Genomic DNA, 26,180 nt, shown 5'->3' on the forward strand with positions numbered 1-26,180 from the left:
TCTGAGTAGGTGGTTTGAGTTAGGGACGGTATTGCAAATGGCCCTTTTAGTTAAAAATTGTCCAAAATGTAATGAATTTTCTCCACTTTATATGAAATCAGACGCGTTTGCATGAATTTCGTCCAATTAGTTCAAATAATGGTTGAAATGTATGTATACAACATTGGATGGTGGCCTCCGCTATCAGTTTCTGTGAACTGGTCCCCTAGTCGGCGGACAGATACCGGAGCAAATTTGCGGGTCAGCGTTGAAGATACCCTGAGTAGAGATTTGTAAAGAGATAAAAACCAGTGGGAGGGGTGATGGGAGGTGAGACAAAAAAAGGATAAAAATAAACCAGAATACCAGACTATCAACTCTCTCTTTAGGACTAGAGATTGCTACTCACACATTATCTAGACTTCTGCATCCATTCTGTTCTTCCAAGTCGCCGGTTCGACCCACGCCGCCAACAAAATGTTGCCATTCAACCGGTGCATCTAACAAATAACAAAAAAATTGTGTGCACTCAAAGCATAACCTTTGACCTCTAGGGGAGCAGCGCACCAATTTACCACTGCACCTTTGCTTGTGGTGTGATGTTACATAAATATGTCAAGCCATTTAACAATGGAGTGTTTGGATTCAACATTTTCAGAAAAACACATATTTTCCCTTGGTAACTATATTTACTATGGGGGATTGAGAAGCGCAGTTACTCGACGGTAACCGAATTTACCAAGTAGTGACCAAAACCTTGGATGAACTTCCATACAAAAAGTGAATTTCCCGACAAAAATGGACCTCTCAACTAAGAAATGAACAAAAGAAGAGTTCACCTCTTTTTTTACTAAAGGTTATAAATGTGTATTTGATGGGTTTTGTCCATTATATTGATGCAGGCATTGAGAGATCAATAAAGAGTGTCCTTAAAAAATATCACCTATGGTAGATGTGTTAGGGAGTACACTAGAACAAATATTTTGACCATTATTGATGATAACCTTTGTCATAGATAATATCTACAATTATTCCACAAGTAAGACATTATGAAAGATATTTTGCCACACAAAACTACAAGGTGGGTAGGGTTTATTATAAAACACCACATGTTATTTTTCTTAAATGTGTACATTGAACTGTACTTTATAGAAATACAGATTATGATTACATAAGGTACATATATGCGAGCTACTTACATTAAAGATGATGTGGTTCAACAAATGTTATTCATCTATAGAGGGGGACACGACGAATGGGGCACAAAAATAGCTCGGCCTTCCTTCGAACAGTTGCTCCAAACACCTCTGTCATGTCTATTTTCCTTGGGTCAACTCTAGGAGGCAGCTCCCAGTCAAAATGGTAAAGAAGGCTAGCCAACGCAATCTCAATGTCCGCATACGCAAAGTTGATCCCAGGGCAAATCCTCCGCCCAACACCGAAAGGAGTGAACTCGAAGTCCGCACCTCTAAAGTCAGCAACACCCACGCCTTCGAACCTCTCTGGCATGAACTTCTGTGGCTCATTCCAATACTTTGGGTCCCTAGAGATTGCCCATATGTTGGTTAGCAGAATCGCTCCCTGTGGTACATCGTATCCTTGAATCTTATAGTCTTGCATGCACAATCTAGGAAATAACGGAGCAGGAGGATGCAGTCGCAAGGTCTCTTTAATAATTGCCCTCAGGTATTGCATGCCTTTTAAGGAAGCCTCTTGTACCGCGGCCTGTCCGGCGAGGACACAGTCTATCTCAGATTGCACCCTCTGCATCACGCTTGGGTTCGCCATCAGTTCAACCATCGCCCATTGCAAAGTAGTAATTGAGGTGTCAAGTGCTGCACCGAAGACATCTTGCGAAAATGATAGTCACACAAGTTGCATAAGGTTTAGTCATAATCAGCTTTATTAGTCCCATTTCCCCTTTTCCTTTAGTAGATACTAAGTGCCGTTTGACTATTCAAATTCATGCTTTAACTGTAAATCTCACGTACAATATTTAGTCAACGGTTAAAAAGTAAAATATTATTGTACTAAGAATTGATGAAAGAAAGAGATTCAAACTACGCCTAATATTTTGGAGCGAAGGCAGTTTTGTTATTAGGGTTCTGCTTCGGTATATCCCTGTAAAAAAATTAAAAATTAAAAGGGTAACTTTGTGTTTTTTGAAGCTCGTCTCTCCGCGGAAAAAATAAATTATACTGCTCGCTCCTCTTCCCTATCCGTACTGCTCGTCATGAACACAACCAGCATAGTCCAAGCTTTGCTCTGCTCAGGGTCGATCTGTCCGTGCTTAGAAAAACACCGGCTCGAATCCATCAACGTGAGGTGCTTGAACCAAAGGCACCGGCCAACGGCGGATCGATCAGGGATCGTGTACGGGGAGTCGGGGAGAATATCTGCTGCTCCGGGAGCACCTAAGCTCTTCATCCAGTGGTCACCTGACGTGCATGTTGCCGCTGTCCAAAACATCCGCTAGCAGTAATCCACGAGCAAAAGTTGGCGTTGATTGGTTGTCCTTGTCGTCGGGCGTACTTGATCGCGCGGGGCAAAAATCTGCTGGGGAGAATGAAATGCGAGTACCAAATCTGATTAATGGATGGGAAACGTTTAAAACCGGTCGACTGGATAAGACTCCGCCGGTCACGTCCATGCTGGCAATGGGCCCACGCACCGCGGCTTAAAGGCCTGTTTGATTTATAAGTGACTTTTTCAGTCCCAACTAAAAAGTCCCTAATCTCTAAAAAAATCTCTTCTTGTTTGTTTCCAGGGACTAAAAAGTCTTTAGTCCCTTCCTAAAGATTATTAAATGATCATGTTACCTTTAGTATACAGAAAAATAACAACCAAACAACACCATGGGACGGCGGGCCAATGGGTGCATGGAAGAGCATTGTTGGAAAAGTCCCAAAAAGTCACAAAAAAGACTCTGCTTGAGAATCTTCTTCATTTAGTTCTACAAAGCAACTTTTAGTCCTTATTAGTAGTTCCTCATGTTTGGAAAAGTCTCTAAGAGAGACTTTTTCTAGTCCCTACACCAAAAAGTCCCTAGAAACAAACACCCATAAGTCTCTCTTATCCTGTCACACGAAGCGCTCCTAGCCATTCATTCTACCCCTAAGTCTTTTCTTCTCCCCTCACGCATCTTCTTCCCCTGCGGCGGCTTCCTAAATAATTTTTTTACCAACGATGACCGTCGTCAATCCCGCACCAACCTACCCGTCCTCCACCCCGCGTCAACCTCCCCTGCAAATGGGCGATACTTCAGGAGGCACCAACCACCGCGTGCGGCAAGGGGGAGGTCATGGCTTGTCGTGCCGATAAGGTGCGGTGCTGGGGACCGGCCGGCGGATTCGCTTCAACTGGCGAGGATGGTGGTGGGCAACGACGACGGTGGCCGCCATTATTTTTTGCCACATCAATATTTTTTCCGTCGAATCACTTCTATTTTTTTCTGGAATCTTCTTTGATTTTGCTGCAAATTGAGAGGATGGTGGTGCCGTTGCCGCCATGCATGATTTTTTGTTACATCAAATTTTTGCTGGTACCACTTTTTTTTGCTGGAACCAACATTTGACTTTGCTGCAGTAGGCGAGGATGGTAGTGGGTGGCGACAGAGGTCCCCACCATGACTTTTTTGCTGCATTTTTCTTGCTAGAACATTTTTTCAATTTTTCTGCATATTGAGAGGATGATGATGCCGCCACCGCCATGATTTTTTAATATATTTTTTTCTCCTGGAACCTCTTTTGATTTTTGCTGCAGTAGGCGACGATGGCATTAGGTGCGGCGACGAATGGGCGCTATGTTTTTGTTGCATTGATTTTTAGCTGGAACCAGCAATTGTTTTTGCTACAACCAGCCGAAGTAGAGCTGGAACCGATATTGAGGCGCTGTGCCCGGGCACGACGGTGTCGATGGCGAGAAGGTGTCCGCAGGAGCTACAAGCAAGCAGGGGCGATGTAGTCGCAGCCGGATGCGAAGGCAGAGGCGGGTGGACGCATGGGAAGACAGATGCGGAAGGACGCACGGGGAGGCGGTCCCGCCCGCTGGAGTGGGGGGAGGGTGGGGGGGGGGGGATGGCGACGAAACGGCGACGCCAGATTTAACGGCTGTAATCGCTCAAGTAGGAGTGTGCGGCGACTGCCCCAAATTCCTACTATTCGCCTTAATGAATTCATTAGAATTTTAACTAAACCATGATACTCTATCATGCGAATGGGGTATCTTTTAATCTCCATCACTGATTAATACCAAATAGTGTAGCACTATTTGCTTAATTAACATATACACTTGTTGACCCGCAAAAAAACAAAAAAATAGTGACTTTGTGGAAGAAGCAACATGTTTTAAAGTGCTAGACAACTACTTCCTCCATTCAACCAAAACGTTGAGGTGTATTAATTTTTTTTGAAGTCAAATGCGCTCATGTCTGGCTAATTTTTAGAAAACAAATATCAGTATGTACAATACTAAATTTGTATGATCACTAGATTCATCATGGAAAGTGTTTTCATATTTTTATATTGTAGATATTGATATTTATATTATAATCTTGGTCAAACATATATGCTACAATTTAACTTTTATGAAAATAGATGCACCTTATATTAGAGAGTAATTGAAAGCTTGGAGTTTCAAGACCGAGAGAGCTTACTATGAGCAGTGCCCTTATGACTCCGTCGGTTAGGGAAACTCGCATATTGCCTTCTTTCTGGATCCTCAGCAACACATCGACCATGTCCTGTTCGTCGTCTCCATCTCTGGCTGCCCTTCTCTCCTCGTGACTCCTAAGTATGTTGTCCATGAGCCGGAACATCTCTTGACGGTGCCGCTCCGCCTTGCCACCATTGCGCGGCAGCAGCCGAACTAGCCGCGACGAAGGGAAGAGGTCCCGGAGGTCGAACAGCGACGACAGGTCCACTCCTTGCTTAACGTTCTTCATGAACGCGACTCTGTCCGGCAGCTTGTCACCGAAGATGGCGCGCACAGCCGAGTCTGTCATGAACTCGTCGAGCCGCTCGTCGATGTTCACTAGCCGGCCATCGGACATCGCCTGAAGCGACGAGACGAGGCGAGCCGCCTCCTCCTCGCGGATCCGCCGGAACGCCTCGACGCGCCGCGCGCTGAGCAGCTCCGTCATGAGGATCCGGCGAAGCAAGCGCCAGTGGTCGCCGTATGGCGCGAAGATAATCCCCTGGCCATGCCTTGAGAGCTCGTCGATGCCCGGGCTGCTGAGCCGCTCCGAGAAGTTGGCCTCGTTGCCCTTGTATATCTCCCTCACGGCCTCGGCGGAGGAGACGACGATGGCCACGCGCTCGCACACCCGGAGCTGCATGAGCGGGCCATGCCGGAGGGAGAGATCGCGGATGGTGCGGTGTGGGAGCCCGCGCAACAGGTGGTGCAGGCTGCCGATGATCGGAAGCTGCCACGGACCGGGTGGCAGCCTCGGCCGGGGCTGCTTGGCGGCGGCAGAAAGAGCGCGTAGGACGGAGTGGTAGAGGAGAGCCCAGAAGAGGCATAGGCCGAAGTGGTAGTATGCCATCGTGAACTGCTCCACGTGAGGAAGGGCGAGAGTCGCACGCATGTACTGCATACTATTAGACGGAACAAGGGTTCTATATAGCAACAAACCACTAGCCGCTCCTAGCTTGTTTTAGTTGTGCCAATTAATATTCAAAGTTTGGAAATGATGTTCTCGATCGAGCTCAGCTCTCAGCTTTCTTTGTGACTTAATTACTTCCTACCATCTGCACAACCACTAACCGCTCCTAGCTTGACGTTGAGGGAGAGTGACTAATCAAGCGTGATAACCAAAGCTGAAGGGGTGTAAAGTTTCTGTTTACTCTTCATCTCTCACTAGTCACTAGCTACACAGATTTTTTTTGTTGGGACAATAAATTACTCTAGTTGTTAGGTTTAGGTTAACCGGTCACTGAAACTATTTCGATTGGGATGATTTTGGGTAGAATCATAATTCTGACGTACTGCCTAGATCACAATGTATTATACTCCATCCGTTTCATAATGTAGTGCCTATAGATTTTTGCAAAAGTCAAACATTACAAACTTTAACCATATTTATTGAGAAAAGTAGGTACATCTAGAATACCAAATGCACATCATTGAATACATCATGAGTTATATTTTTAGAATATAAATATTTGGTATTGTATATGTAGACAGTTTTCTCTATACACTTAGTTAAAGTTGGCAAAGTTTGACTTTCATGAAAATCTATAGACACTACATTATGGAATGAAGGGAGTATATACTAGCAAAATCCCCTATGATGATACGCTTTGCGTCCGTGGGGCACATGATGCATCGACACGTAATACTAACGAGTTATGGTGAAAGGAGGATGGAATTAGAAAATACCATCTGGTGAGCTAGGATAAACCCCTGTGTTATATTTCCGAGATTGCCTTTTCTTACTTTTAGTGCTAATGCATCTGTAGCTACTGTGATAGAAAACAATATACTTCACTAAGCTGTCTAGGATTGGAGGCCTCACAATCAATTGAGGTCTCCAATTAGGATTTGGTCATCCAATTTTGACCGAGTCAACAATTTTTCAAAACTCTTTGATTTTTTTACAATATACTACGCTTTCTAATTTTTAAATCTTCACAATTAATTGAGGCGATAATTTACATTTGGGTCACCCAATTTTGACTGGGTCTACAATTTCTCATGGAGCTTTCTCATTTAATTATTTTAATTCTTTATGTTCCCTAATTTTAGAACTCTTTCATTCGATTGAGGTATTTAATTTTGGATTTGATTTACGATTTTGATTGGGCTAACGATTTTTCAAAGTAATCAGCAGCAACCGTCCTATAAAAGCATATCAACCCCTCGCAGACTCCCATCACCTAGAAAAAACCGCCACCATGTGATACTATAGCACGAATACAGTACATGCTACCACTGATGAAAAATATTCCCACATAAATATGGGTTGATTAGCAGATAGCACATAATCACACTGTGGAAGGCCCACCAAATAACCATATTATAAATAAACATAAAACACACTCCGTCGTCTCCCCCACCGACCAAACTAAATATTCCATCAATTTCAAAATATAAGGGTTATTGATTTTTTGGAAAGTCAAATTTCTTTAACTTTGACCAAGTTCAGAGCCAAAAAAATTGACATACACAGTATTAAACAAAAAAATGAAAATTCATTAATAATGAAGCTAATATCACCGATTTGATATTATGAATTTTGATACATTTCTCTATAAATTTGATAAAACTTAAAAATGTTAGACTTTTTAAAAAAAGTAATACACCGCATATTTTGAAATAGAGTGAATAAAGAAATTTAAGAATCCCAACAAATTCAATAGTGCGGCAAAGCACACCCAACCCTTCTAGTATATATGTATGGATAGTAGGGAAATGTACTACTTGTCGTAAAGATATGCATAGTATAGACGAGTTTCTTTTTCCAAGAAATCGACAGGAGAGGAAGAGAGTTTTTCAGATTATTAGCGAAAACCGGACAAGAACAACATACAAAGGGTAGAAAGTCCCCCAGCAGCTGCTGGAGCGAGGGAACCAAGACACATGCAACCCCAAGCTCATCGTCACACCTAATGAACCAAAAGGCACTAGTAGAAAAACGACCTTACATTCGCCTCATTAGTCCCTGTTCGATTACGGCCCGGTAATAATGTGATCATTAGTCCTTGTTCCAATGGCTAGGGCACGGGCGTTATTAGTCCCGGTTCGTGGCGTACCTTTAGTCCCGGTTTGTGCCACAAACTAGGACTAAAGGGGTGGTGGCAGGCTGGCCCGCGCGGGCCTCTTTAGTCCCCGTTTGTATCACAAACCGGGACTAGAGGTACACCTTTAGTCCCGGTCTGTATAACCAACCAGGACTAAAGATGCCCCTATATAAACCCTTCGTCCAGCCCGAGCCCATTTCCCCTTTTCCTCTCCTCTCTGTTCTTCCCCTCTTGCTCGAGCTTATACTCCATTTTTACCAAAATTTGTCAAGATTTGAAGGCACCCCATCCATCCAAGTGTTTACAAAGGTTAGCAACTTTGTCCTTTTATCTCTCATTGCTAGATTAGTTCTTGCAATGCTCTATAAGTATAGTGATATAAGTATAGTGATTTGTGGGTTTTGGTTTGGGAGTAATTATATGTGGGAGTTTATTTGATTTATATGCAATTTGAGCTCAATTTAACTTCTTAGTTTGCATATGCAGGTGTGGTTTACTTAGTGTCTTCCCGTCCCCGTCCTAACCACCGTCGATCGCCCGCACCGTCCCGTCGCCGACGTCACCTTGGTGAACCTCTTGTTCTTATCCTTTTTATAAAAAAACATGTTTGCGTGATTTAGATAGTTACTTGTATAATTTTGCTACTCGTACGTTGTTTGTTATACATAGTGGCATGGTTTTGATATCCGTCCCCGTCGGCCCTCGTCCGGTTTATGATTCAGATGTGGTATATTCTCTTTTATAACTATTTATTGCATTTTGTGCTTATGACAATTATGCCTATCAAGTTGACATAGATATTTTTTTATCTAGGAGGTATGTGAATCGGAAATTGCAACTGACCCTCTTGTCGAGAAGTTAAATTTAGTTGAAAAAGAAAATGAGTATTTGAAAGAAAAATTGAAAAGAATTGAAGAAGAGAAGATGAAACTGGAGTTGTATGTTGCCGATGTCGTCGATGATCACAAGATCAAGATGGATGCAATGCGCTTGAAGATTAGAAAGGTTAGAAAATATGCCGTTAATAAACAGGCTTGGTATCACTATGCCATTGGATCAATTGTTACCTTAGTTGCGATCTTGATCACATTTATTGTTGCATTTAAATGCTTTAGCTGGAGAGTTTGTATGTTGTTTTATGAGAATAAGTGTCTGTGAACTTTATGTATGAACTTGTATTAATTTGGTCTTTTTGGTGTTGTGTAGTGAAGATGAGCCGGCAATGGATGTAGGATGACCGATGCTCTACCCAGTTCATTAATAGCGTGCATACTTTTCTGGTTGCGGTTAAGGCAAACAAGCGGGCGGATGGTTTTACGTGATGTCCATGTGTTGTCTGTAAGAATGATCACAATCACTCTAACTCAAGAACCATTCACATACACCTATTTACGTCCGGTTTCATGTCCGGCTATAACTGTTGGACCAAGCACGAAGAAAGAGGGGTTCTAATGAAAGAGAATGAATAAGAAGAGGATGATGATAGCTATCCTCACCATGGATTCCCTGAATACGATGGTACAATAGTGGCGGAGGCGAGGTATAATAGAGGAGGCAGCCCAGTGTCGCAACTCATGCCTTCTCGGCCTTTGGACTAAGTTCAAATGTAATATATGTTTTTACTAGTTTAATATATGGTACATGGGTTATGTGCCCACAATTACATGAAATTTATTTTTTGTGGGAGGGTTCATCAGATTGGCTTGCCATTTGGTCTCTCACGTGTCACCCAGATGTTGCACTACTGTCCGGCTTGGCACATCCCAACCAATACACAGTGTTAACTTTCTTTATCTCTTAATTATATTTTTGCATGTTAATTCTTAGAGAAAACTAGACAAGAATGGGATACAAAGGGTAGAAAGTCCCCCACCGGCTGCTGGAGCAAGGCAACCAAGACACATGCAACCCCAAACTTGCCGTCACACCAAATGAATCCAAAGGGGTACGACACCACCACACTGCAGAACCCCACTGTTGGTGAATGAAGGAGAGAGAAACCAGACCACTATGGGCGAGTAGGTCAAGGCCACCCCAACATTGAAGGTGAAGATAGCGTGCCACAAGAACACCGTGTCGTTCAAACCACCCAACACCAAGGCGGCCGACACAACACGGGGCCGCCACCCCGGTATCAGCCAAGCTGGTGTGCCATGCACAACCAACCCTCACCACCTTCCGGGGTCGTCGCCTCGACATTCACCGCCCGCAAGCAAGCCAGAGTGTCGAATGATCGACCTAGGAAATCATAGCCCCAACTGCTCAGAAATTTGTTAGAGAAAGAAATTTGCTAGTTGTGAGTGTGTGATTGTAGTTTTCTGGAGTTCCTGCAAATTTGGAAGTGCAACTGCATTCTATCATGTGTATCCCAAGATGGCAACGGAGACGAATTCCGTCGGGTTTTGCTTGCCCATCCCCATCCCCGTGAGAGAAACCCAAGCCCGTCCCCGTCCGTGAACCACGTGCGAGGATAGGTTTTTGCCCATCTCTGTCCTCGTTGGATTTTTCAAACCCATGGGGAACCATCTTCTTGAGCGGTCATAAAAAACAATTGCCACATTTGAAAGGCGGCACCAGGAGGTAAGCAGACGGGTGCGTGAGTTTGAGATTTTTGGGGTGCACAGAAGCGGGATAATGGGCTTTTGGCCAACCCTGGTCTATTCTAGGGACCACATGTCATATGTTTCACGGGTTTGGCAGGTTTCAGGTGTGAGTAGTGTTGGAATTGGTTTGCACCTGCGAAACCTGGCGGGTTTTAAATGTTACCCATGAGCATCCCTGGGGCGATCGAAACATGCCCATCCCCGCCCCCTAATATGGTAAAATCCCGCAGGGACACGGTTTCGAGGCCTCATTGCCATCTTTATGTGTATCTGATGATAAAATAAAATAATATTTCCATGCTTTCACTGGATTTCATACTGGTTTTGTGCGGGTAGAAACTGACAAACAAGTGTTGTAAGATGTGACAATACAAAAAAAAAAACATACTGGGTGCGTTTGTGCGTGCACAATGTAGGATGTCAGCCAGCCACGTAGAGAAATTCTTCCGACATGTTTCTACCTGAGAGGAAGCCTGTCTGGTCAGCATGAACTAAGAGCGGCATTGAAATGTTTTAGACATAAGGTCAGGAGCTTCGCTAGCCCTTTATGGGGCAATTTTGAAGCGAGATGGGTTAAAAGGCACCGGGTGTTGTGGCATCTGATTATTTTTGGATCACAATGATAGTCACCCTGTTAAGGCAGGAAATGCCTGCACGGTTGTGGTAGAATTCGAGAAAAATCTTGCAAATTCTCTTTTAACAAGGGCAAAAGCTTCTATGGAAACCAAGCCCAAAGCCAGTTGGCGGGGTTAGCAATCACGTATATGGAGAAGAAGGCATCAAATATTTCCTTGTCCAGGAAGGGGTCATCTAGAGATCTTAGATATGGAATTTGTGATTGGTATAGGTTTTGCAGAGATAAGTCTCAGGAAGGGGTGAAAGAGGGCCGTTGTAAGTTTGAGTAGAAATTGGTTAGGATTGAAATTTTCACATCATGTGAGAAAAAATCTACTCCGTCTACTATAAGGCAGTGATTTCATTGCGTCTCAGCCGGGCTGAGGCAAAGGCATGAAAGTAGCAAGATTTTTCGTCTCCTTCTAGTGTAGTTCGCACCTTGCCACGCTGCAGCCAGTAGTTGGCCTTTTCTCTAATTATATGATGAAGGATTTTGATGACAACTTGCCGGAGACGTTCTCATGAGCAGAGAGAAAGCACTCTTCATCTAGAAGACCAAGCACATTGCTAACAGCCTTGCAATTATTTTCTCGTGTATTGAAAGCGAGAGGTATAGAGAACATACACGTTGAAGATAGCCTTGCAAAGACAAGGGAAAGTGCATGATTTGAGCATTGACGGGCTGAGGCCCAGGCAGTATGATAAGATACACTCTGGATACTTGATAATTTACATAGAAACACCGTGGTAATTTTTCACCCAAAAAAATTGTTGAAAACATAACCCTGAAAAAAAATAGTTTTTCAAAACATACTATGGTAACTTATGTGAAAATTGAAGGAAATATGCCTTAAAGGCAATAATAGAGTTGTTATTTATATTTTCTTATATCATTATAAATGTTTATTATTCATGCTAGAATTGTATTAACCGGAAACTTAATACATGTGTGAATACATAGACAAACAGAGTGTCACTAGTTTGCCTCTACTTGACTAGCTCGTTGAATCAATGATGGTTATGTTTCCTAATCATAGACATGAGTTGTCATTTGATTAACGGGATCACATCATTAGAGAATGATGTGATTGACTTGACCCATCCGTTAGCTTAGCACGATGATTGTTTAGTTTGTTGCTATTGCTTTCTCCATAACTATACATGTTCCTATGACTATGAGATCATGCAACTCCCGAATACCGGAGGAACACTTTGTGTGCTACCAAACGTCACAACGTAACTGGGTGATTATAAAGGTACTCTACAGGTATCTCCGATGGTGTTTGTTGAGTTGGCATGGATCAAAATTAGGATTTGTCACTCCGATTGTCGGAGAGGTATCTCTAGGCCCTCTCAGTAATGTACATCACTATAAGCCTTGCAAGCAATGTAGCTAATGAGTTAGTTACGAGATGTAGCATTACGGAACGAGTAAAGAGACTTGCTGGTAACGAAATTGAACTAGGTATTGAGATACCGACGATCGAATCTCAGGCAAGTAACATACCGATGACAAAGGGAACAACATATACCGTTATGTGGTTTGACCGATAAAGATCTTCGTAGAATATGTAGGAACCAATATGAGCATCCAGGTTCCGCTGTTGGTTATTGAGCGGAGATGAGTCTCGGTCATGTCTACATAGTTCTCGAACCCGTAGGGTCCGCACGCTTAACATTCGGTGACGATCGGTATTACGAGATTATGTGTTTTGATGTACTGAAGGTAGTTCGGAGTCCCAAATTTGATCACGGACATGACGAGGAGTCTCGAAATGGTCGAGACATAAAGATCGATATATTGAAAACCTATATTTGGATATCGGAATGGTTCCGAGTGGTTCGGGCATTTTTCCGAAGTACCGGTAGGTTACCGAAACCCCTCAGGGAGTATATGGGCCTTATTGGGCTTTAGTGGAATAGAGGAGAGGGAAGAGAAAAGAGGGAGGCGCGCCCCCAAGCCCAATCCGAATTGGGAAGGGGGTCGGGCCCCTTTCCTTCCTCCCTCTCTCCTCCTTCCTTCCTCTCCTACTCCTACTTGGAAGGGGGGGATCCTACTCCCGGAGGGAGTAGGACTCCCCTAGGGCGCGCCATAGAGAGGGTCGGCCCTCCCCCTCCTCCACTCCTTTATATACGAGGGAGGGGGCACCCCATGGACACACAAGTTGATCATTGATCTTTAGCCGTGTGCGGTGCCCCCCTCCACCATATATAATTCACCTCGGTTATATCATAGTGGTGCTTAGGCGAAGCCATGTTCCGGTAGCAACATCATCACCGTCAACACGCCGTCGTGCTGACGAAACTCTCCCATGAAGCTCTACTGGATCGTGAGTTTGCGGGACGTCACCGAGCTGAACGTGTGCAGATCGCGGATGTGTCGTGTCTTCGGTACTAGATCGGTCGATCGTGAAGACGTACTAGTACATCAACCATGTTTTCATAACGCTTCCGTACAAGGGTATGTAGACGATACTCTCCCCTCTCGTTGCTATGCATCACCATGATCTTGCGTGTGCATAGATTTTTTTTTGGAAATTACTGTGTTTCCCAACAAAAATTAGCATGGTAATACACAAACCATATATATACACGATAACTTACATACGAATACATTATAAGTTTCACCAAGCATGATTGTTTTTTAAAAAACATACCCTAGTAACTTATGTGAAAATAGTACTGTAATATGTGAACTGCATACCCGATTACTTCCGTACAAACACCGCAATAACTTTGGCCGAGGAGGGAAAAATTGTTCAAAAACATAGCCCCCGGTTATTTATGTGAACAATCGCACGATAATATACGAACCACATACCCGGTAACTTACATACAAACATCACAGTAACTTTGACCAAAGAGAATAAAAGCTTGTTGAAAAAAAAAATACCCCGATAACTTATGTGAAAATGTAATTTATGTAGCTCACACATGGTAACTTTTGACACGAAAAAAGTCATCGAAACATATTAACATGGGATCTCGTTGAAAGATCTTGTCGCGACGAATCTTTTACATGAAAATGATTTTTGCATCGGATCAATGGCTTGAGCTACAAAACATTTGAATTTTCAAAATAAGAAGAATTTAGGATGACATCAACTTTTTTGTCCTCTAGTGCATAAATGCATATGCATGTGCAAAGGGTTGGAAAGCAATTTTGATGCTTCCGATAACTTATGTGGAAATAGCACGGTAAGTTACATACCACTTGTGTGGTAAATTATGTGGCCGAGGCGTGTCAACTTTTTGACCAAAAAAATCGTCGAAACATACCAACATGGGATCTAGTTTTGAAGATCTCATCACGACGAATCTTTTATGTGAAAATGATTTTTGCATTGGACCAATGGTTTTGAGCTAAAAACATTTTGAATTTTCGAGATAAGGAGAATCTAGGATGAGATCAAATTTTTTGTCCTCTAGTGTGTGCACACAATTCGAGAAAAAATGTATGCAAAAGAGTGATTCATCCTAATACAAGAAATTAAAATGAAGGAATGATGTGTGTGTGGTTGTATTAGCGGTGTGACACACTTGTGCCAAATATCAGGGTCCTATTATTAAATGAAGTCTGCAACAAGTAAGTAGTGCAGTACAAAATCTCGAAAAGAGTTAAAAAAGATAAACAAGTCCACAACCTGTAAAAATCAGACTAAATGCCTATACACCAATTCTAGTATTGGACCGCCATCCAAACCGGTTGTATGTATCCCGTGCTATCAGGCTGGTCATAGTGGGGAGTAATTTAGACTAGTGTCATGCATATGACACTAGTCTAAGTTACTACCTTCATAATGCAAAGTAATATAATAGTAGTATCATAGATGGCTTCATTTATTAGCTCTTAGACTCATCTTGTCTTGGAAAGCGTTATGTTACAGTAACATATTATGTTATCACCTCTCATTAATTATTTGCCACATAAGCATAATTTTTTCGAAGTGCGCTATGTTACTAGCTAAGTTACTCCCACTATGAGGCTGGTCATAGTGGGGAATAATTTAGACTAGTGTCATGCATATGACACTAGTCTAAGTTAGTACCTTCATAATGCAAAATAACATAATAGTAGTATCATAGATGGCTTCATTTATTAGCTCTTAGACTCATCTTGTCTTGGAAAGCGTTATGTTACAGTAACGTATTATGTTATCACCTCTCATTAATTACTTGCCATATAAATAGAATTTTTTCAAAGTGCGCTATGTTACTAGCTAAGTTACTCCCACTATGACTAGCCTGACTAGCCTCATCTCCCAACAGGTGCATCCGTAAGCTATATGCTCTTTAATTTCCGCACGACTGAGTAATAACCACACCGTACGTGCCATTAGTACAACCACTATTGACATCTTGCCTGACTTTGAGTGCCATCAGTACAACCACTATGAGCATCTTGCCTAAGGCTGGTCATAGTGGGGAGTAACTTATACTAGTGTCATGCATATGATACTAGTCTAAGTTACTACCTTCATAGTGCAAAGTATCTTAGTAGTAGTGTCATAGATTGTTTCATTTATTGCCTTATAGACTCATTTTACCTCGGAAAGTGCTATGTTACAGCAACATATTATGTTACTCCAAACACCCCTCTCCTCATTAAATACTTGTCACATAAGCAAAATTATCTTGGGGTGTGTTAAATTACTACCTAAGTTACCCCACTATGACTAGCCTAACTTTGAGTGAGAGTGACTAAGTGTGATAACCAAAGCAGAAGAATCCTTTAGTTTCCGGCCACTCTTCATCTATCTCCCTACACGGGTGCTTGCTGGGACAATAAAGTTTGTTCCGGACCCTCAAAAAAAAAGACCCGCAAAAAAAGTAAAGTTTGTTCCGTATCATCATTAAATCCAGTTGTTAGGTTTAGGTTCTCGGATCAGTGAAACTATTTTGATTCTGATTTTAGTTAACTACTACGAATCTTTCATTCTCAGGTGTATTGCTTAAGGGAATACAGAGTAGCTACAGTTTGGATTACAACCGGGCACCCACACGTGTGCGGAAATGGAAGAAAGCAGAACGGGAGGCAAGGTTGAGAGCCAAGATGGGAGTAGGCAGTGTCTTATTATTGATGAAATATATTGTCCGTCTCTTCATCAGTTCAAACTTTTAGATGAGTTGACTGAAGCATGAATTCAATATGATATCAAAGTTAGGAGGTCTTGAGTTCAAGATCCTGTCAACATAATATTAAAAAAAGATTATGCGGCCTACATAAATCCCACGTCCAAGGACAAAATAAGCCTAGACGAGAGAAGAGGTGTTGAAATATATTGCCGACATCTCTCCATCAATTCGTGGATGAGTTGACTGGAGCATGAATTTAATAATTATGAGCAAAGTTGTGAAACTTGGAGCATAGGATGGATTAAGGAAGATTCAGGCAATCCAATCATGTAAGCCACTTTGAGAAGACGGGGATGTTCTCAGTTAAAAGCGCATACAAGATTGTACTCATGCTAAAGGAAAAAAAAGACGAGGGGCAATACAGCGATGCAACATGGGGGGGAGAGGAAAATTTGGGACATCATCTGGAAGGCCAATGTTCCTCAGAAGATCCGTATTTTCGTGTGGCGGGCGGCTACCAATAGCTTGGCTGTCCAAGTAAACAGAGTGGCGCACCACCAAGCTGGTATCCTTTTCCTTCGCGCATAGTGAGCAAGAGTCTCTCGTGGATACATGACGATATTTCTTGCATGCATTAGTAGCCAGAGCCCCGGAGACCACCTTCCATGCCAAGATTCTCATTTTAAGTGGCACTCTCGCATTCCATATGCATCTCCAAACAGGTCGCTCTCCTGAGGGGTGGACACTCGACGCACCCATCGTCTCAGGGGCCACGCCTAACGTCGCCAAGCGATATGCACTCCGGACCGTGAACTCTCCACTCCTCTCTGGGAACCAAGCTAGGAAATCTTGCCTGTTTCTCGATGAGGTGCGGATTTTCAGAATCTCACAGACATCCAGATCCCAGAAGTGTTCTCGTAAAAGCTGCTCGTTCCATGCACCATGCTCATCTAGAAAATCTGCCACCCAATGGAGGCGGCAATTACCTTTCGGCGTGACTGGGTGAAGGTTGTGGCCTCTTGGGACCCAAGCATCTCTCCAGGTTTTGATTAGCGATCCATCACCAACACACCAAATGATACCCCCAATGCTGAGGCTTGTATCCATATAGCACCAGGAATGGAGATTTCCCAGAAAAGAGTAGACCCCAACACATATGTATTTTAATAAAATGTTAATAATCTATTTTAAAAAGGATAAAGTTGTGTTAAAAAATATTCCTGTTGTATACAAAAATATACAATGTGTATGAAAAAGATAAAAAAACCATAGAAAATTGAAAAAAAGCAAAGAAAACCAAAGAGAAAAAGAAGAGCCAAAAAGAAAATATGAAAAACCATGCAAAACAGTGAAATATATTGAAAATAATAAAAGAAAAGAAAAACATGAAAGAAACTAATAAAACCAAACAAAAGGAAAAAAAGTATCCGAGGAAACCAATACAAAACAATGAAATCATGTGAAAACTAAAAGAGCTGATAAAAAAACAAAGAAAACCAAAGAGCTGATAAAAAAACAAAGAAAACCAAAGATAAAAATGTATAAAAAAACCACAAGAAAGTGATGCAAAACAGTGAACGCATTCAATAATTGGTGCTATAGTACTCGGCCGGCCCAGTACCAGAGCGACCGAAAAATGTTTTAGGTGAAAGAAACATATGTCTCGCTATAAACGTGATATAGCTCTCTCGCTTGCTCACCCCAAAGTTTGTTTAGCGGTGGTATATTTCATCGTGATTAATGGTTATCTATTGTAAAGGTTACATCATCCTTCTTTGGCGGTGACAAATGGCGCATTGCTTGGGCTTGATTTGTCTCAACCATAGATTGTTGTTGGGTTTTCCTCACCCCGCGCATGAGGATGGTAGGTTGACTGTTTTTTTGTAGATTCATTTTTTTAAAGGATTTACATCTTCAACCATGCATCTGAATCATGAGGTTTTCATCTTTGAGTCTCTTGTGGCAATATCTTGAAAACTAGATCCCATCTTAATAGGTATCGGAATTTATTTTTTTGAAAAAATTTGTGCTCTTAACTAGTAGTAACTTGTGCTTCAGTGTGAACTAAAATGTGCTCTCAGCTAGCATAACTTGTGCTCCAGTGGACAAGAAGTCAGTGGACGAGAGGTAAAACTGTGCTCCCAAGTAAATTAGATTGTACCTTTATCGGGTGAAGCATAATTGTACTCCCAACATAAACTGAACTATGCTCCCAATGCAAACTAAACAGTGCTTCGCGAGAAAGCACAACTGTGCTCCACTTGTCAAACACACATGTGCTTTTCGTGGGTGTGAAGCACTACTGTGCTTCATGCGGAAGTACTCCTATGTTCCACGCAGATGCACAATACACCGACGCTTCTAACAGAAAAAAACACTCAAAATCTAAAAAAGGAAATAAAAAATAAAAAAAATGACAAAAAACCACAAAAATAAAACAAAACCCTCCAAAAATGCCATGTGGGGGAGGCGACCAACGAGTGACAGATTGTGTGCTTAGGCGCACCACGTGGCGTTACTAGAGCACTCCTGTGTCGTGTAAACTTCCCGCTGGAACACCCAGCCAAGGGGTAACCCCTATTAGTACTCTCCTACATCCGCACCCGAGCGCGCAGCCGAGCGCTCGTACATGGGTTGACAATAAAACCCATTAACAGTTGCGCAAAGGCCGATCGCTGGTGATGGCCACGTCGATCGTTTTTACTGTGCCGAGATAAAAAAGAAACAAAGTGTGGGAACGGAAAAGCTCATCGAGCCCCACGCGCCACCTCCACCCATCAGGATGTTTCCTTCCCAACGAAGGCAGCTCCGCACAACACGCTTCCTCCCCACGCCGCCAATCCCATCTCCGCTCGCCTCCTCCTCTCCCGGGTCCCTTTGCCGCTGGCTCAACCGCTTCTCCTTCTCTTTCTCCTCCCCGCTTCTCTCCTCCTAGCCGAGTCCTCGACTAGACGGGCGTCCGGCGCATGAGGCTCGGGGTGGTCGTGGCGGCGGCATCTTCAGAAGTATCGCCGGACGGGCTCCACACGCCGGGAAGATATCTCCATGGGCCCGCGCCACCTGTCCCTCGACGACGTCAACCTCGCCATATAAGAGGTCTAGCCCGCCCGTGCCGCCGGTCAAGTTGCACTCGGGGTGGTCAATCTGTGGAAGAAGACAAGAGAGGAGTGGAGAAGGTCGTGTACAGGGGTAGGAGGCGGGGATCAGGTAGGAAGACAGCTTGGCCAGACCGGCGACACCCCGGCCGCGGCTTCTGTCGGGCGCCATCCCCTTCTTCTTACACCTACCCTTGAATCGAACAGGCAAGATAGGTGTCCTGAAATATGATATTTTCTCTATTGGGCCTTATCCCTTTCATTGTTCCCACTATTCAGGAAGTAGTATGGATGTCTTTTGCTTAGCTTGCTTTTCAGATCATTCTATTGGGTTGCAGCTTGTAGGGTGGAACCATAATTTGTCATGGTTGCTTCTAAGTTTTGGTTGGTCGATTTGCTGATGTCTTCGGCCTATGTGTCCAGGTTAAAGTTCAATCCTGCATAATTGTCAGTTTGCGAAGTCTACCCAAAACTCTGAGATTGCCCATAATAGATGTAAGAAGTGCGTAATTGCTTGATGGATCTGTTAGTTTGACAGTTTTTTTGAGCGTTGCACCTTTCTCTCCTACAAATTGCAGATGTGCTCACAGTTTTGTGTGTTCAGTTTAGGAGTTGGTGCTTGGGAAGCACAAATAAAACATTATTGGCAAGTACAGTTTTGTTACTCCCAGGTATCTACAATTGAGTAGATGAAGGAGTATTTGTTACCAGGAGGAATTATAATGTCTTTCAAACTGATGTTGTTCTCATGATCTTGCCTTTTCATTGTCTGATATCACCCAAAATTTGGCATGGAAACTACAGAGGTACTATGTACTGTTGTTGTATTAGTTCTGCCGGATTCAGAGGTGTATAAATGTGCATTAGTTCTTCCGGATTCAAATGATACTATGTACTGATATATATATATTCTGAAGATGAACTTAAGTGTATCATATATACTCTTTATTTTTTGACACATTCCCATTCTGTTAATCCCCCCAAATACCATGCTATATATCTTATGAGATATCGAATAGCGATACCAGTGTTCTATGCTGCTGTCATTTCAGTCTGCATAGTCATTATCAAAATTGGTGTTGCCATATCATTACTACTTTGGCTAATTCAACGATCCACTTCCAAGTTCTTTGGTGTCGAGCTGAGCATGTGGTTATCTTACATCTTGGTATGTCCATAGGATACGGTCATCCTGATACTCGATGCGTTGTACCATGACCGTGACTATGCCAAGTTCTTCGTGCTTGAGACCATAGCCAGGGTGCAGTATTTCGGTGAGCGTCTTGTCTTATTCACAGAATATGTGGTTTTGACATGGTAGTGTATCTGCTGTTTTGTTGACTGATTGACATGGTAGTTTGCTGAATTTTGTCGTCTTCACCTATTTTGAACAGCATACAGAAGCAGCAGGATCTTCCTTCATATCCTTTATTGTAGATCACATATTCCTTTGCATTAAAGATGCTGGTAAGGAGTAGCAACCAATCAACTTTGAGTATGCTATTTGTAGACATCTATACTGACTTCTTCATTAAACTTTTATTTGCGTCGATAGAGTTTCAGCTTGAACTTCTAAAGCAGTCACTGTTCTTCTCATGGAATTTGTTTTGCTTGTCAATCTATTGAGTGTTGTATGCTTGGCTGATTACATCATCATTCAAGCTTTCTTGTGAGAGATTTTTTTTTGTATTGTAGTCACCTACTGACATGATGACAACTGTTTTCTGGTGGTTTCCAGGTGGTGCTGAAGTCGGCTAGGAGGGGCAGTGCCGCGACGATGAGGAAGCCGTCGGGGACAAGGCCCGGGGCGGCAAAGCGAGCCCAAGTAAGCTGCTGCCGGCCACCTTCCAGAAAATTACAGGTTAGATATATAATCGATGGGAGTTTCTTTCAGTAAACCATGCCCTTAGTTTATCTCATTTTGTGGTTACCCGAATGACTATTTGTTGTTGTTCAGTACCTATAAAAGTTCAGAGATGAGCTTATCTCCTCACACATATCCTACTGGGAGCTTGCCTATTGGATAAGTGCCTAAATCTTTGCCACCATTTGAGCACCCAAGCCATCAATTTCTAGAGAAAAAAGAATTCCAGCAACAAAGGTTCATTTCTAAACAACTTGTGGTATGCTTGCAAGTTCTAATTTCCTTCAAATGATTAGATATCAATGCCATCCATTCCTTTGTTTCATCCTAAGCTTGACATGGTGATGCCATTTTTCTTTGTTTATGAAGGTACAATAAGTTCAAGAATAAATGCATTGATGAGCGTAAGTAGTTCAGAATCGATTTGAGTGAGGTGCAGCTTCCTCTCATATTCTCTTGTCGTGGCAACTTTATAACTGTTTGTTGAAGAAAAGTAGTTTACAACTAAAGTAGTGTATAAAGTCAGTCAAGTTTAACTATTATGATCTACTATAATCATTGCTCTTTAACTTCCAGCTACTGGAATCTTAAAAGTGAGGTTGCTTTCCAACTACAATTGTATAATTTGTAAGTAATTATCATGTCTGAGAAGGGTGATCAATCCCTCCTTTTGGAGACATTTGGATTTTTTCCACTTTGTTCATGGGGCTTCGCAGATTTGCCACTTTGGAGAATTGATTCGCATAAATGCCACTTAAGTCGTGGAGTCCTTGATTAGTATGCCATTAGCTCCACTTTTATTCATTTTAATTAATTTTTTCACATTATCGGGCTAGTCAAAGACTAACTTACCCCTGTGGCTATCTACACGTACACACATCTGGCATCGAATCAGCACCTGAACCATCAAAGCGGGCGCTGCATGCTGATAATATCGCGTGTGCCATACCGTCAGTTGACTGGATGCCATGCTTCGGCGGTTCTGACGCCGCCGATCCCCTGGATGCCTCTTGCCACCGGCTGGACGTCATGCGCTGCCGATTGCCTGCAGGCCACGCGCCGTGGATCGTTCGGTACAGCGGCGGCGGCATAAACACCACAAAGTCTGCCCCAGGCAGTCGTCCAGAGAACTCTTGCCGGCCGACGGCAGCTCCTCCACGACCACCTCCCTCTCGTCCTCCCATCCTCCCGTGACATGCCCTACCTCCTCCTTATGCCAAGTGACTGAACAACGACCAGGACGGGCGGCGTGAGTGGTGCCCACAGATGGTGGTCTGGTGGAACGAGCAGTGTGCGGCTGAGTGGCACGAGCGGCGACTGGAGGCGTCAGCGGGCGCTCTGTCTGGCGACGAGAAATTTTTGTGGCTCCTTTCACCCTGTCAAACTTAGATCGATAGCCAGATACAAATACTTAGCACGTGTACTTAGCATCAGGGGTAGTTTGGTCTTTTCTAATGCCTATAAATGAGGAAAGAAGAAAGAAATCAATAAAAGGAGGCAAATGGCATGACAATCAAGGAGTCAATGTCATGAGTGGCAATTTTACGAAGCCAATCTTGAAAATGGCAATTTTGAGAAGCCCGATATTGAAAGTAGCAAATATGTGATTTTCTCATCCGTTTTGGCTACATGATGGTATGATCCTTTTTTAGTGGATTTCTTACATGCCGTCATGACTTGTTTCACTCAGTTTTATGTTGAGTGATCGAGTGTGTAGTGTACTCATGGTATCCTGCACTTTATGTAATCCTATAAAGATAGGATTCATAGTGTTTTTGGAAGGTTGGCTGGTCTTTGGGGTCCCTAAGAAATGCGCTTGAACGCTGATCGATCGGGCGATAGCGGCGAAGGAAAAAGCAAAAGCACTGCTGTAGTTAAACACTCGAGCTGCAGATGCATGTGATACATTATACGGGGGAGGCGACGTTTTTATGGCTTGGTTTGGTAGGATTCAAATGACACTTCTTAGGAAAGACTGCTCTGATGTAATTAAGTTTCACCTTCTTAAGTCTGGCTACATTAAACCATCAAACTATATATAGAAAATAAATGTATTCTTATCATGTATCCCCTGGAATCCACATAACAAGAACAGGATATTAATTGGATGCTATGCACTGGACATTGCGGCACGATGATTGGTTCCTTGATGAAGATACAAAGGTATTCTGTTTCTTCAGGTATTACACATTTATGTGGATCCAGTTTGTTGTATTTGGATATCTCATCATGTCCATTTTTCATTGTTGTAATTTCTCCGTTCTATAATGTACTACGCATGTCCTGTCTGTTTGTAATGCGCTGGCCCATATTCTTGCCATCTATTCTTAATCATCTCCAAGCAGTTGTGTTTAGAATGGCATTCTTATTTTCTGTAAGCATTTAATTCATAGAGAATTGAAATCACCTGGTTTGCTTCAGTATTTAAAAGAGGCAAAGATAACATACTGCCTATGTGGGAAAAAGATTGGTATGTTGGTATTAGCTTTAAATGTGATCACTGATGCTTATTGGCTGTAGTTGTGGTTTCAGAAGTAGCATGCTAACAGTCATCATATATTGGCTAATTCTGATGAAGACCAAAAGAATTCCAATGAGAGGCATCATGCTGATTCTGATGTGGAAATGGATGATGCCAAGCCTCTGGAGGACTCTCAAAGGTGTTCTTTTTATTTGGTTCCTTAGTCGTGGCCTCATGACGTCTCTTTCATCAGTCAAACTGAAGCACTTTTTGTCAGCTTGTCTTCGCTTTTTTTCTTCTCGGCCGATTATGCTCCATGGTTGAGTCGTCATATCCTTAATAGATGTACCACTGCCTATGAGGGTTCTGAACTCAAATAATATAATATATGTATGTTTGATCGATGTGCAACTAATAGATCCTAATGTTATAGCATATATGCCCATATTGATATATATGAGTGAGATTAAGGACCAAACATGATAGCTAAATATGCTGAAACAAGATAAGTGCGCACATGCTGCCTAGGTTGCGCACATGCCGCCTAGGTGGCGCCACCAGGTGGCGCCCCAGCCCCTATTGACCACATATTAGTCGCTGCTTTCGCTCGTGTAACACCCCCAGTGTCATGCTACAGTAATCTCACCAGGCCCGTCCAGAGGCATGTGCGAGCTGTGCACATGCACAGGGCTCCCAAATCGTTGGGTCATTTAAATACGTTATACAGAAGTAGCAGGCCAGGCCATCAGGGATCGCACGAGTGAAAAAGGCCTGTCCGCTCTTCCACCATTATTCACTAGTTGTCCAGACGCAGGTACTAGTCTCCCAGCCGTCACGTCGACGTTTCATCTACGCGCCGCCTGCTCATCTGCCCTGTTCTATGTCTTCGTCTACCGCTGTAGATCTACCCGCATGACCTGTTTCCTCCATTCGTCCGTTCCAAGTCCCCGTGACATGAATTTGTGACTCATTAGGCCGTTCATCCGAGTCGCCGATTGCTTGGACAAGCTGTTAGAAGAGTCATGGACGAGAAGCTCTCCGCCTCCTCATCTAGTGAGTTCTGACAATGTTTTGTGATCCACGCGTCTACTAACAGTATTACAGAAGCAAACACACAAGGGATCACTAGAATTTTGTGATTCGCGTATATACCACTACCACGAGCCAGCAGATCAACTGTGAATTTGTGATCCACGCACGTACTGGCTTTTAGGCTTTTTAATTTTTCTATCTCTATGTAGTCTATTGTTTATTGGCTCAGTGGTTTGATTGTTTCTATAAGTTTCCCGGCAGCTACTTGACCTGTTGTTGGCGATGTGATGTAGAAGAATTTTTCACTGAATCTCGTCTATCGCATCACAATTCACAGCGGTGAAGAATGGATACATAGACCAGTCGGGTGATGATTTTCAGTAGAACATCAGGTCTGTTTTTTTATTTTTTTTTTAGTACTAACTTTACTATTTTAGCTATATATATAATTAAGTGAGAGTATGATTTAATTATATTAATATTTTAGTTATATGATTTGTAAAAAAAAGTAGGGCCTCGTTTTGCATTTTGTACCGGGGCCCCAAATTCCTGGAGACGGCCCTGAATCTCACCCTAATGATTCCTTGTCACCATGCTTTACTAAGCTAATTGTCACTTAACAAAATCAAAGCCATTTTCAAATTTAAAATATGTCAAATAAATTGTTTGTTCAATCAGTAAAACTAAAATGTTGCATTATTATATAAATTCCTATGATCAATTGTCATATTGAAACCAACTTCATTTGGCTCATAGATAAATCCCTAGTAATATAATAAATGGTCCATCAGCAAATATTTTGGCCTTTTCAAAAATAAAACAATTACTTATGCCTTTTCAAAAATTGTGAAGCTTTGTGTGTGGTCTAGGAATAGTGTGTGTAATTTATGTGTGAGGTTTCATGTGCAACAAAAATATTTTACTAACTAAACAAAGTGGAAAACATAAGTAATTATAGAAAACAAAAAGAGACAAGGGTTAAAAAAAACTAAAGCACTCACGTGCACTTTGGCCCACCTGCTACAGGGAGGCCCAGCCCAACTTACCCCTGTGTTCTTCCTCACTATTCACCATGGTCGCGCTGGATGCACGAGCCGCGTCCGTGGCCAGGATGGACACACGCCGGCCACCCCGTTGCACGTGGAGATGGATAAGGGCCCCTCTTCTTCCATAGAGAAACCCTAGTTTCATTCTCCTCTCCCTCCCACTCGCTCTCCTCGCTGGACACCGCCGCCATGGCCGTCGCCGTCTACGCGCTATCCGCCACCCCCTTTGCCTAGGACTGCGCCAGGGGCTCCGCTTCGGCTTCCTCGACTCCTACGCCAAGCCACGCGAGCCGGGACGGTCCCGCAACACAGCCCCGACCACTTCTTCCTCTGGACGCCAGGCTCGTCGCCGTCGTCTGCTCTGGTAAGTCCTCCCCGGGCCTTCTCAGCAACGTTGGTGAGGTTCCGTCCCTCCTCCGCCTTGTCATACCTCACCGTACCAGCGCTGGTCGCCTCCCCGTATACTCTCGCAGCCGCCATGGACGGAGCTATGCTCCCCGCGCTGCCGGTCCCGCGCGACCACAGCCTTCCTCACGCGCTTGCCCCGTACGCCCTCGCCGCGTCGGGGTTGTGCTCTCCGCGCCCCCGCTGGCCCGCGCCTTCCCCGACCGCGTCCGCCGCGCCCCTGTCCGCCGTACTTACGCGCGCGCCACCTGCAGACCAAGGCCGC

The 26,180-nt window shown here is 43.2% G+C and overlaps 1 long non-coding RNA gene, 1 other non-coding gene and 1 pseudogene across 4 annotated transcripts; 2 read left to right on the plus strand and 1 right to left on the minus strand.

The window, feature by feature from the left end:
* Window positions 1-1,067: 1,067 nt before the first annotated feature.
* Window positions 1,068-7,970, minus strand: LOC125516898 (annotated as a pseudogene).
* Window positions 7,971-9,292: 1,322 nt separating this feature from the next.
* Window positions 9,293-9,485, plus strand: LOC125517851. The gene has a single exon (XR_007287849.1). It is a non-coding gene; the product is annotated as a U2 spliceosomal RNA (small nuclear RNA).
* Window positions 9,486-18,707: 9,222 nt separating this feature from the next.
* On the plus strand, window positions 18,708-23,871 carry LOC125514777. Of its 3 annotated transcripts, none has more exons than XR_007286600.1 (3): window positions 18,750-20,381; window positions 20,502-20,968; window positions 21,065-23,871. It is a non-coding gene; the product is annotated as an uncharacterized LOC125514777 (long non-coding RNA). The 3 variants fall into 3 exon arrangements; XR_007286599.1 differs by having other exon boundaries at window positions 18,752-20,968; window positions 21,065-21,230; window positions 21,341-23,871; XR_007286598.1 differs by having other exon boundaries at window positions 18,708-20,968.
* Window positions 23,872-26,180: the final 2,309 nt, after the last annotated feature.

This window comes from Triticum urartu, chromosome 6, assembly GCF_003073215.2.
Source record: "Triticum urartu cultivar G1812 chromosome 6, Tu2.1, whole genome shotgun sequence".
Taxonomy (NCBI): Eukaryota; Viridiplantae; Streptophyta; class Magnoliopsida; order Poales; family Poaceae; genus Triticum; species Triticum urartu.